This window comes from Alligator sinensis, unplaced genomic scaffold, assembly GCF_000455745.1.
Source record: "Alligator sinensis unplaced genomic scaffold, ASM45574v1 scaffold239_2, whole genome shotgun sequence".
In the NCBI taxonomy this organism is placed as follows: Eukaryota; Metazoa; Chordata; order Crocodylia; family Alligatoridae; genus Alligator; species Alligator sinensis.
In genome coordinates this window covers 1,444,832-1,458,208 of record NW_005842279.1, presented here as the reverse complement: position 1 = coordinate 1,458,208, position 13,377 = coordinate 1,444,832, and the positions used below count along the sequence as shown (strand labels likewise).

General features: G+C 45.6%; 1 long non-coding RNA gene across 1 annotated transcript; it reads left to right on the top strand.

Annotated features, from left to right (window-relative positions):
- Positions 1-2,103: 2,103 nt before the first annotated feature.
- On the top strand, positions 2,104-11,727 carry LOC112550987. Its single transcript, XR_003095085.1, has 3 exons — positions 2,104-2,588; positions 11,140-11,259; positions 11,371-11,727. It is a non-coding gene; the product is annotated as an uncharacterized LOC112550987 (long non-coding RNA).
- The last annotated feature ends 1,650 nt before the right edge of the window (positions 11,728-13,377 follow it).

The window sequence follows — 13,377 nt, the reverse complement described above, 5'->3', positions numbered from 1 at the left end:
TTTCTGGTGCTGGTTATGTTTGTTGTTAAAATTCTTTGTCCCTCCTGTATCTAAAAATGGCACTGATATCCTTATATATCACACTTGGGTATCTCAGTATCACCCAAGGGGGGTGGGAGAAAAATTTGTACTTGCAGATCTCCCGTACGGTGGCTCAAGCTGGAAATAAAAGTGACTGCTGGATATGCTCTCACAGCCCAGCGCACCTACAACAAGGAATCCCAATGATCGGAGTACCAATATCCCTCCGGCAATGGGGAACAATAAACGGCGGCTTCGTTAGACACTACTCGTTAGCTGCCCATCGGTCCGCTCCTAAAGAATGGAGGGCCGCCCCTGCTAACTGGATAATCTCCCCAAGAGTAGAGGCGCCTTTCTGTTACAGATCCAACAACACCGGAGCTTATAATAAAGCCACACCTGTAGGACACTACCCTCATTGCCTAACTACTCTAGATTATAGCCCCAATAGCACCAGTGGAATCCTGTTGGGTAATGTACCCTCTCTCAATTGTACAGGATTCATGGTCTACAACTTTTCTAAGGAACCTCATGTTGCTCTCATTGCAAACAGATCGGAATTTTACATTGACTCCAATTTTACTTCTTGTAATATATCTCGGTCCAGCAGGATAACAGCTGAACGTGGTCCGTCCTATACGATGCATATTAATCGAAAGTGCCGGATATGGCACAACACCTGTCGAGATTTGAGTACCCTTTCTGCCCCAGGCCTTTACTGGCTCTGCGGAAACAGGGCTCATAAAATCTTGCCCTGGAATTGGGTGGGGGCATGCACTCTTGGACGTGTTATCCCTGGTTTTGAAATGCATAGTACAATATATCTGGAACAAGTAAAAAATTTCAACCATCACATGAAAAGGGCGGTTAACCCCTTAGCTACCAGAAACACAGGGTTCCATCAATTTGTGAGAACCTTCATACCGTGGCTTGGAGTAAGAGAATTGGAACTAGCCATAATTAACATTTCAGCCACAATGGAAGCTATGGGAAATGCCACTGCGGATGCAATTCAGGCTCTGCAAGAAGAGATCTCCCAGATCTCACAAGTAACTATACAACACCGCGTAGCCCTAGATTACCTATTGGTATCCCAGGGAGGAGTATGTGCCTTAGTAAACTCCACCTGTTGTGTCTATGTCAATCAGGACATGCGAATTGAAACTGACATTCGTAAAATCCGAAGTCAGTTAAGGGTCTTACATCAAGTGGCCTCAGAGAATACTGACTGGGGTCTAAAAGAAATGTGGTCTTGGCTAACCTCCTGGCTCCCAGATTCCGGGGCCCTTGGCAAGAAAATCCTGTATGGAATATTGTTTGTCTTGATAGTTCTGATAATGTTTTATGTCTTAGTGCAACTGATCCTCTGCTGCGTGAAAGCCAGCAGGAGAAGCTTTAGCAAGGCAAGAAAACCCACAGCAGAGTCTAGAATAATGGTGTTACAAAAGTGTGAGCAGATTGAAAGAAAACATGAAAGGCTGCACGATGAAATAGAGGGGCTCATGAGAATAAAAATTTAAGGGTAAAGTGAGACTAAATAGTCTCAAAGGGGGGGGAACTGTGGAATCAGAAAAAATATATGCCTTAAACTTTGACTATTTTAGTTATAAGATGACATAACCGCTTTGTGGAGAATTGCTGGCTCTGTATAGTAGAACAGATAAGAGAAAGTGTTTGTTCTTTGTAACTCCTCTGCAACTGCTTCGCTCACCGCGGCCTTGAAGATAGCAAAAAGTATGTACAACTCTGATTTGCAGGTGCAAGAAGGAGGTTTGTGAACTAACCTCGCCTCCCCCATTAGTTCCCATCCTGATTACAGCAAAGAAATAATGAAGTAATGTTATAGCCGCTTTTCATGCTAATTTCACTATATGATCACGTGAGTTATAAGCAACTGTTAAAAAGTATATAAGCCTCCTGATTTTGCTCTTGGGGGGGGACCCCTTCCAAGTGCTTGGGAGATCCATGTCACTTTGGAGTCCCCCCTACAGCTATAGTTTCTTTTAAATAAAAGCTTCTGCTGACCTGACCCAAAAATATGCTACGTGTGTTTCCACGACAGTAGGTAGATGATTCATCTGTGAGAGAAGAAACTGGTGTTGGGTGCACCTGTAGAGTTGGGGTCTAAGGGGTGGGTTCAGGAAGGCTCCAGAGATGAGTGAGAGAGTGGCTTGGGGAAGTAGTGAGGTGGAAAGCAGCAATGACTGGCAAGGTTCTGTTGCACCTGCTTTAGATGGTCACAGCCCGATAACATCTATTTCCTCAAACTAAGCCAATCATCAGACCTCTTGCTTTAAAAATACATGATAGATTCTGTTCTGGGTCTGGTGCTGCTGAGCAGTTTTACTAATGGCTTAGATTCAGGGCTAGAGAGCTTCCTGATCACTGCTACAGATCACACAAAACTGGGAGGCATTGCAAACATGGAGGAGGATTGGAGTAAAACTTCACACAAGTCAGGAATGTGATGCAGCTGCAAAACAACAACAACAACAAACCCCAAAAAACCAAATGCAGTTTGGCCTGCATTGTAAGAAGGATGTAGAGAAACCAGAGAGGATCCAAAGGTAAGCAACAATGATCATAAAGGGGTTGGAATGAGGAACGGTTGAGAGAACTCGACTAGCTGAATTTGGATAACAATGGAGATTAACAGGGCTGGGGGGACCTTGTAGCAGGTTTCAAATACTTGAAGCACTGATGTAAAGAAGAGGGAGAACAACTGTTCTTCCTTGCTGCAGAGGACAGGACAAGAGGCATTTGATCTTAACTGAAGCAAGGAAACTCTTCTTTAGTATCAGAGCAGTTGGAGAGATGGGCAAGCTACTGTACAGGGAAGAAGTGGCATCTCCTTCACTGGAGGGTTTCAAGAAGTGGCTGGACGGATACCTGTGTGGGGTGGTTTAGGAATATAGCGCATCCTTCAGCTGTATGAAGGATTGGACCCTTGACATGACTTTCAGTGCAGTGAAGCTTAAAACCAGAGAGGAAAAAAATCCTCAGCCCTTGTTGATTTTTCACATACAAAATATTTCATATAGATTCTCTAACTATGGTAAGACATTCACGTGGAGCAATTAATCCCTGCTCTATTTCAGTAGTTATTAGCTGTATTTTGATATTGGCAAACTGGCAGGAATATGGTGTTTGATTGAATTTGTGGACCTTTGGAAATGTATGGCAGGGCAAACTAATGAAATAATAAAATAATCTAGTGAGCATCAAGAGAACTCATTAATAGATTGCTATTGATTGAGACCATATTTTATTAGTGCAATCTAGAAAGGCCTCATCGCAAATATAATTCATTGGTAGGGTGCCAATTCCATATTCAGTATTTTATGCTCATATCATAAATATCAACAGCCTGTGAAAATGCTTGGTTTGATAGAGTCTTTGAAAGCCTCTTGACTGATCATGACTAGAGCTGCATTAATAATGGATTGTTTGTTCAGTGGCCAGCCTGAACAAAACACTTTCATTGTGGGTTGATCCCACACAACATTTTTTGTTTTCCAGGTTATTTAACTTTTTTTGAAAAATAGAACAAAAAATTTTGTATTTTCTAAATATTCTCCTGTTTTTGGTTTTGAAACTATTCAGATTTTGCAAAACCACATTTGTAAAATGTTACTGTGTGCCAAAAAATGTCACCCAGTTCTACGACCTGTGTTGTGGCTCCCCAGTGTGGACTATTAAAACATTTTAAAAGAATAAATCATGAGCTAAATCTCTTCTCAACGAGTTCTAACAGCCTCTCTTCCTTCTTGCCATGTAGGAAGAAAGAAGATTCACAGTATGGCTAATGGGGGGGGGGGGAACAAAGTGCCTAGAAATTGGATTGTGGTTGGTTGTTTACCTTGAAGCAGGAAGCCTTTTTGTTTTTTCATGAAGTCATGAGTCCTGGGATTAAATTTCCATTAGCTCCTCCTATTATTAAGATTTGAGGCCATAGGACATGGTTCAGAGCTGGAAGGGATAGGCCAGGCACATTCTATGAGAGAGGGGCTGACTTCACATAGGGGAAGTGCTGTGCATTCTGTTAGGGCCAGCCTTAGTCAACTGAACCCTTGGAGTGTTGCCTCCTGTTGTGCTTCCCTGTGATGGCAAAGGGGAAAGGTCCCACAGAAGTTCCTGATGGTGGTGGAGGTGATAATATACCTGTATCTGTGACTGGCAGGGGCTGGACAGTGTGACCAAGCTGTATGAGAGCCCAACTGGGTCTCAGTGGATGTGGGTTTCTTTCTTTCCTCTGCTACTGGCCACTTGCTTGTCCTACCTGTGTGCCCTTCTTGTCAGGGCAGCCAGTAGGCTGTCTGGGGCAGGGATTTTTCTTACTGTGTTTGCAGAGCATGGAGAGCAATGGAAGTCTGACCTGACTTGGGTGTTAGCAGACCCAAGGCCTGGGGAGACACGGGTCCTAGAGTAGGGGTGCTTAAACTCTGACCCCTGGGCCAAATCAAGCCCATGGAGCCATAGCATCTGGCCTTCAGGGCTCCCTGTGGGTCAACAAATTTGGTGGCCATTAATTTGGTGTCCAGTTGGGGCCAGGCTATGCCCCTTCCCCCCTGTAGATTTCATAGATGTTAGGGCTGGAAGGGACCTCACGTGATCATAGGGTTCAGACCTCTGCCCAAAGAGCAGGAAGTCAAATGACCCCAGCAAGATAAGCATCCAGGCATTTCTCAAAGGTATCCAGAGTAGGTGCTTGCACCACTTCTGTGGGGAGTCTATTCAAGACTCTGGAGACTCGGATGGTAAAGAAGTTTTTCCTTATATCTAGTCTAAAACTGTCTTCCAGCAGTTTGTGACCGTTAGACCTTGTCTTCCTTTCGGGTGCCCTGGTGAACAGATGTTCTTCCAGCTCCTGATGCACACCCCTTATATACTTATAGGCTGCCACCAAGTCCCCTCTGAGCCTTCTCTTCTCCAGGCTGAAAAGTCCCATGCCTCTCAGCCTCTCCTCATAAGGTCTGCTCTTTTGACCTCTAATCATGCACGTGGCTCTCCTCTGGACTCTCTCAAGCTTCTCCACAACCTTTTTAAGGTATGAAGCCCAGAACTGAATGTGGTACTCCATTTGGGGCCTCACCAAGGCTGAGTAAAGCAGGAGGATGACTTCTTGGGTCTTGCTTGAGATGCATTGGTAGATGCAAACCAGAGTTTTATTTCCTTTTCTGGCTGCAGCATCGCATTGGTGGCTCATGTTCATCTTGTGATCAATCATGACCTCCAAGTCTCTCTTGGTGATGGTGCTAGTGAGTGTAGCACTGCCAAACCTATAAGTATGATGTGGATTCTTTCTCCTGAGGTGGAGCACCCTACATTTCTCTGTGTTGAATGTCATCAGGTTTTGATCTGCCCACCTTGCAAGCCTGTCCAGGTCATCCTGAATCACCAACCTATCCTCAAGCATGACCTACTTCCCCATAATTTGGTGTCATCTGCAAACTTAGCCAGTCCACTTCTGACACCCAAATCCAGATAATTTATGACTATATTAAAGAGTACTGGTCCAAGTACTGAGCCCTGGGGGATGCCACTGGTTACCATGCACCATGGGACTCAGTTTCATTGACTGTCACTCTCTGGGTTCGACCATGGAGCCAGTTCCCCAGCCATCAGACTGTAAGATTCTTGAGGCCGCAGTTCCCCAATTTTACCATGAGGACATCATGGGAGACCAAGTCAAAGGCTTTTTAAAAATCTCAATATATGACATCAACCTCTTCTCCCTTGTCCAGGTGATGCTTCACCTGGTCATAGAAGGAAATGAGGTTGGTGAGGCAAGACATACTTGCAATAAAGCCATGTTGGCTATCTCTCAGAATGTTGCTTTCCATTTGCCTTGATTTTTTTTTCCAAGATCTTTCCAGGGACTGAAGTCAAATTGATTGGCTTGTAGTTCCCTGGATCTTCCTTGCTTCCTTCTTGAAGATAGGTACCACATTGGCTCTCTTCCAATCTTCTGGAACCTCTCCAAAGCACCACAAGTTCTCAAATATCCTTGCCATTGGTATCTGGATTGGGGTCAGGACATGTGCCATTATCCCACCACAGGACCAGGTTGAGGCCTGGTCATGCCCCTTTCCCCTCACAGGGCCAGACCATGCCCCTCCACCCTGCATCTAGATCAGGACTAGGCCACACCCCATTTCGCTCACTGGGCTGTGCCATGCCTCTCTGCCTTGCATCTGGATCAGGGCCAGGCCATACCCCCTTCTTCCCCTCCATTGATAGGGCCAGGTTAGGGTTGAACCATGCCCCCTTGCCCCTGCATCTGGATTGGGACTGGGCCACACCCCTTTTTCCCCCAAGGGTCTGTGTTGGGGCAAGTCATGTCCCCTTCCCCTGCAGGGCCATGTTGGGGCTGGGTTATCCCCTGCCTCCCTCCGCATGGCCAGATGGTGTCTGCTGTGCCTACCCTGGGTGCTGGATGGACTGGGCACTGCCAGTCTGTCCTACTAGGCTAAAAGGTTGTGTACCTCTGTCCAAGAGGAACAGCAGTTACTTAAAAAAAATAAAACAAATGCATTTGTGTGGCCATTCTTTGCCTTCTGTTGTTACACCGATCAGCAAGTATTAACAGCAATGAGATTAGAAAGGAAAACATTTCCCTCTTATTGTCAGAGTATACTACCCAGTACGCTGCTTGTAATGGGTTCCACTCTTCCCTGTATAGCAGGGGTGCTCAACCTTAGTAATGGGGTGAGGGGACATGGCCTACCCCTGATTCAGATGCAGTGGAGAAGGGGCATGGCCTGGCTGTGTGGGGCTTGGGATAGCTGTATTAATGGCAACCTCTCCCCTGCTGCCAAATTTGCTGACCCATGGGGAGCCTTGTGGGCCAGATACAATGACTCTGTGGGCCAGATATTGAGCACCCCTGCATTATCAAATTATATCTCATTAACCTATTCTATCCCATGTCATTACAACAATCTCTGGCCTTGGATAAAACTGTACATTGGGTACAGTTGGGTGGTCAATGAGACTCAGATCCAAGATGTGTGTAAGAAGGTGTCAAACTACAAGTGTACACACTTTCACCTCTTGCACTTCCTTCCTTTTCCGGTGGCTTGCTTTTCATGATAAACCATGGTCATTTGGCTGCCTTGATATGTAATTTTACAATAGCATAGAGACATATATTTTATCATCATTTAAGCCACTGATAAATCTGGTGTGAAGGCAGAGAATGTTTGTCCGCTAGAAACAATGCATAGCACTATTAAGGACTGAAAGAGTAGCTTTTCTCTTTGTCTCTTTAAATAAGATCTGCATGAATCCTGAAGTCTTGAATTGAGAACACTTGGGCAAACTAATTAAAAAATTCTGGTTTTTTTCTAACTTCTGGTTGACAAATCTACAGAATTTTTCTTTTCCTTTTCCTTCTTTAATTCTTCCTAAATTGGTGACACACTTTGGAAAGCAGGATTAAAATGCAAGAGGATCTTGATAAATAGCAGAACTGGACAACAGAACTAAACTCAACCAAGTCAAATGTGTAAGGTGCTACTTGTGGAAGAAAAAAATCTGCACAGACAGAATGGAGGATAACTGGCTTGGCAGTAGCACTGTCACAAAAGATCTGGGGTTATGGTCATGAACTCAACAGGAGTCAGCAGTGTGATGTCACAAGAAAAGCAAATGCAACTTGGGGTTGTCTTATCACAAGCAGTGCATGGAGAAGGCAAGGCAGGGTAGCATCTTAAAAAGTAGTGTGACGGGCTAGCTGGCAGTGACCTAGCCCAGGGGTTTTGAAAGGGAAAAAGATGATTGGAGGACTTGGGATTCCCTTTCCTCACCAATCAGGCCCCAGAGACTCACCCCTCATGTCCCCTGATTGGCCCCTTGGGTCACCTGGAGGGGGATAAAAGGGGCAGCACAGCAGATTTTAGGGAGAGACCAGCGAGGGTCCATGAGGAAGGAGCTTCAAAGAGCTGAGCCAGTGGGGTGGAAGCAGTTGCACCAGAAAAGCCTGAAGGAGCAGGACCTGCAGGCAGCAGTTGGACCCTCAGCAGCACGGTGTGTGGCCGGCAGGAGAGGCTTCCTGCTGGGCTCTAGAATCCCCTGCGAGGGCTGTGGCCAGCAGGAGAGGCTTCCCGCTTCAGCAAGGATCTGAGCAGCGACCTGAGGGGTTCCCAGCTTGGCTTCCAGCTCCTCCAATCAGAGACCAGGCAGCTCGATGTGAGGCTGGGGCTCCAAGAAGGTCAAGACCCCTAGCAGCTTGAAACAATACCAGCACTGGTGGCTGTGGGCCATTGTGGTTTTCCCCGTTTCTCCCCCTCCAGGTACCTAGGCCCTATATTCCTTGTCATTGACATTTTGTATTTTGTGCCTTTTTATATTTCCCCAAGCAGTATTATTTGCTCTGCTGTTTGTATTTTATATTTTGTTAACCTTGTCTTTTGTCAATAATTGTAAGTGCCTAACCTTTGTTGAATCCTGCCCCTTGGGGCATTGTAGTGTCTACTATACCCCCTGATTATGCCTGTTATGTTCCCAGTATTGTTCCTTCATTAAAAGGTATATGGTTAAGTCCCCAGTGGTGGTCTGGCTCTGCCCTATAGGGGGAGGAGAGTCCCTACACCTCCCACAGCGCTTGTGCACCTGCTCTGATCCCTTCAATTGGAGAGGGGGTATCTCTTGGAGTACTGCCCGGGTTACACTAACTTGTTCAGAAAAGCATAGGCTTTCATAAGCTACAGCCTACTTTGTCAGATGTTATGAACAGACTTTGTATGCAAAATGTAGGAGGTGATAGTACCACCCTAACCTGATACTACTTAGGCTTCTGCTACAGTACTATGTTCAGTTTTGGTTACCACATTTTTAGAAAGACGTAGAGAAACTGCAGACAATCCAGAGGCCAGTGAAAAGGTGCTAAAGGGAATGGACTGCAAGCCATACAAGGCAAAGTTGAGAGAACTGGGCATGCTGTGTTTTTTCAGAAAAGGAGATTAAGGGGACACATGATAGAAGTTTTCAAAGATGTGAAAGGCTGCCATGCAGAAGATGGAGAAACATTTCTTCTATATCACAGGGGGTAGGACACAAGGTGGTGGGGTTAAACTACAGCAAAGCAGATTTAGAACAGATCTCATGAGAGAGACTGCCCAGAGAAGCTGTCGAACCTTCTTCAATAGAGGATTTGAAGAAGAGGCTGGATGGGCATTTCTCTGGGATTTTTTGGGAGCAGCAAGTCATCTAACCCTGCAGGGGGTTAAATGACACTGGAGGTCCTTCCAATCCTGGGATTTTCTAGCATTAAGTTTTAGTTTTTTTCACCCTATAAGAGACATTAACAAAACAAAAGTGAAGGCCTTGTTACATGTTAATTTTTTTGGGTGGCTCCTGGAGCTCTGAACTCCTGGGTTGTCTGCGCAGTAACACCTGAAACTAGTTTTAAGCACTCATTATGCAGCTCAAAGTTATGCCGCTCCAGGGCAGGATTACGCGTGCTACCCAGCTTGTGTTATACTAACATGTAGTCACTCTAGGCTACAACTTAGTGTAAGCACCTCCCTCACCCCCTTGTTGCTGGCCTGGATCAGCCCCCTCTTCCCCCCCACCCCATCTTCCCCAGCACCCCAGATCCCTGCTTATTGCCCCCCCTCCCCATGTCTTTCCCCTCTACCCTCCACCCCCCACTTACTTGTGGCTGCTCACGCTGTCTGTCCCAGGGGAGGAGGCAGGGTAACCCAGGGGAGGGTTAATTTGCCTGCCCTGCTGCCACCACTGCTTCTCTCTGGGCCCAGTAACCCAGCAATGGTGGAGGTGGTGGGTTCAGGAGGGCAGGTTAACCCTTCCCTGCCTACTTCCTTGGGATGCACAAGTAAGCAGGGGAGTGAGGGAGGGACCCCTGTGGAGCCGGGTTGGGGAGCCCCAGGGCCAGAAGGAAAGACCTGAATGGTGGGGGGGGTGATCAGGGAGAGGGGGATTCTTACCTTTTCAGTCCTTCAAACCACTGCTGGTTTGAAGTGCAACTGCTCCAAACTTGTGCTAGCCCTAACACCCATCAACATCTGTACGGCTCAGTGTAAAGGTGTAACAAGGTCCTGAGAAGAAAGGCCAAAGACATTGTTCCTTCCATTAGCTCTAGTTCTGAAAAAGGGCGAGAAGTCTAGTGTGTGAAACTCCATTCATTTTAGTTTCTGAAGTATTTCAACTTGAAATGAAAAAGGAACAAATATTTTACTATTGTTTCATTTATCAACTAAACAAATGAAAATGCCACAAGACTTAATTGTAAAAAGTGCTTTTAATTGAAGCCAGAGTTGATGTAGGATTGTTGTTTTGTTTTGTTTTAATCATCAGCCAGCTTATTAAAGATTCATAGCTCTGCAGGGCCCAGACATGGTCCTGCTGAGGCTGCTGTGTATTGTTTTAATGCTACATATAATGCTACCTTAGGTGTCTCCCTGGGCATACCCTTCATATAGGGAATCCTTGGCTATAGGCCAACCACTACCTCTCTGGTGGGGGGAAGAAAAAAAAAAGAGAAGAGATTTTGGCCAGGAGTATCTTTGCATTTTGATCTTGGGTACCAGGATGAAATATGGGGGTGGCTGTACCTGATGCAACTTAAAGGAGTTCCAGGGTAACTTGAAGTTGTCCCTTTCTCTCAAATGCGTATCCAGTTCCCAGAGCTGCGTCAAGCAGCACCTGCCTGACATGGCTCAAGCTCTGCAGGGGTGTGTGCGTGCAAAGGAAATGTTTACATCCTATTCTGGCAAGAGCCTGTTCTGCTCAAGGGCTTGGAGCCAGTGAACCATAGGGCCTAGGCTTTGTCCCTTCAAAAAACAGATTGCCAGGAGCATGTGTACTTTGCTGCCTTTGGCCTACTGCAAGCAAGATACTTCTGACAGAAGAAATGCTAATCTGGTCCCCCTCCACTACCTGCTCCCACAATATAACAGCAGTTGCTACAGCCACATCCCAGACTTACCGGTCCAATTTGTAAAACTCATCTAAATCCCCGAATGAAGCTCTGTGGAGAGCAGTTATAATGTTATAATAGTTTTCCACACACTTAAGCATTTACAATGACTTGGGTATTGAATTATTTAGCCTGAGGGATAATGCTAACCACTTATCCCTTCCATTACTTTTCAGCAAGGCCAATTGGAAGAGGCACCTGGAAATCAGGGGAGTCCAGTAACATTTCTCAGCTCCATGATACTTGGTTAATGCTTGTGCTTTCAGCTGCCTTAATTTTTTAGAGCTGCAGAGAAGGTAAAGAAGCTACAGTGAAATAAATTCCTGTAAATTAGATGCTAATCCTGTTACTAACCTCTCCCTAGGGACTTTAAACTGTCTAAACAATACATTGTCTTTCTTTCAAAGGTACATCATAAGGAATTAGCAGGCTGGGTCAGGCACATGATCCATCTTATCCAGGATCCCATCGCTCACAGGAGCCAAAGTTAGGGAAAAATGGAAAAAATTTAGAATGAACTAGAGGTTCAGACTACGGGACAAAAATGGTGTAGGAGGGCCTGCAGACATGTGAGCGTGTGTATGGCGGAAGAGGGACTGGCTGGGATTCCTCAGCATCCTTCATTGAAATCTGTAACTGGCCAGCTAGGAGATAAGCAGAGCAGACCAGGCTTGATGGTGACTGAAAGCAAAACCTGGCCAACCTCTGTAAGTATATTTGTAAATAAGAGGGAACTGTTTAACTATTTCCTATTTCCTGTTGAATCATCCAACACGAGGAACAGTTTAATCTCAGGAAGGGGCAACAATAGGGTGAAATAAAGGAAAAACATAGCCAAGTCATCAGGAGAGCTTTCCTGACCCAGAGAGCCAAAATGTGAGGGCAGTGCCTCCCAAGGGAGGCTGTTTAAGCCTTTGTTGCTTTGTGCATCTGAAAATGAGCTCCCTCTTAATTGCATGTGTGGCCTTCCTCCCTTGAGGGGCTGTGCACACCATGACCCAGTCCCAGGAAGGCAGAGCGATACCCTTTGTGTAGAGTTTAGCCCGGTCTTCCTGGGCATTGTGTTCTCTCTCCCTCCATACTTTGATGTGCTACATGTGGCTGGGGCAGGGGTTACAGTTCATTTTCTGTAATGCCACACTTGGAGGGATTTTTCATGAGCTAAATTAGGGCCCTCTGCCAGACTCCTAGCAGCACCCAGGAAATAAGACTGAGTCTCCAAATGGCTACAGCCCCAACTCCCTCTTTGTCACAGAAAAAATGGGATCATAGGAAGGCAGGGCTGAAAGGGACTGTACAAGGTCATCTACTTCAGCCCCCTGCTCAAGGCAGGATCGTCCTTGTTTACACAGTCCCAGTCAAGTGTTAGTTTAACTTGACCTAAAAAGTCTCCAGTGCACCTCTGTATAGTGCAGCTCATTCCTCTTGCTGCACCAGCTCAGGGTGTGTGCCCTGCAGTGAGGGGTTGGGGGGAAATGCCTAGACTCCGCTCACTATTCAATTCTCAGCCACTTGTGCAGGCAGAAGAGCAGTAGCTATGCTGAGGTTGGTTTCTCTCCATTGTCAGATGACCCGTGATCCAGGTACACTGCTGGAGTAAAGGAGGCGGGTAAATAAGCATGTAACAGTACTCTTGTATTGCTGGTGCCTGCTGCACAAGCATGTAAGTGAGCCATCATTGAACCCTATATTTGTACAGTAATCGTGTAAATGACAAATGCTAAAGTATCTGCACATCTCATGTACCAGCCATACATGCAGTTTAGGGAAATAAAATATATTCTGCAAAGGGAACAAAGCTGAGCCAATTTGCAGCCAGAGACCTGTGTTACATTTCATCTATTACAGAATCACATTTGCGTAATTAACATGATCTTCTCAGCTTTCCTTGATGGAAGAAAAGAGCAAAACGGGTGGTGAATTCAAAGGATTTAAACATGGAACTTTTATAGTGCAAATTGTTCAGAAGTCTGTTTGAGGTGCCAAATCTGTCCTTATGGTATAAACTAAATATTTGCAGAGAGCAGGAGGAAGCCACTTTATAGTCTGAATGAAAACAAACACAGAGGATTTTCAAACAACTCTGAGGAATAACTCAAGTCAGGTTTTAGTAAGCCAGCCTGGCAGTCTTCCTAGCTGTCAGCCTATCCTGTGGAACAATGGAGCTCTGGGCACGGTTGGAAAGCTTTGACAAGTAAAATTTGGGCTATTCTGAAGAAAGCTCCTATTCTTAAACAGCAGGTTTGGGGGTGGGGGACAGTGGTTCAGGGCAGCTTATGTTTAATACCCCACTCTATTTTTTTAAGTGAATTTCAATGGTAATCAAATCGTAGTTGTACAGAAATCCTCAATGCTTTACCTTGATTATATCTGCTCCTCAGGAAGCTGATTCCTGGCATTTTGATGCACCCTTT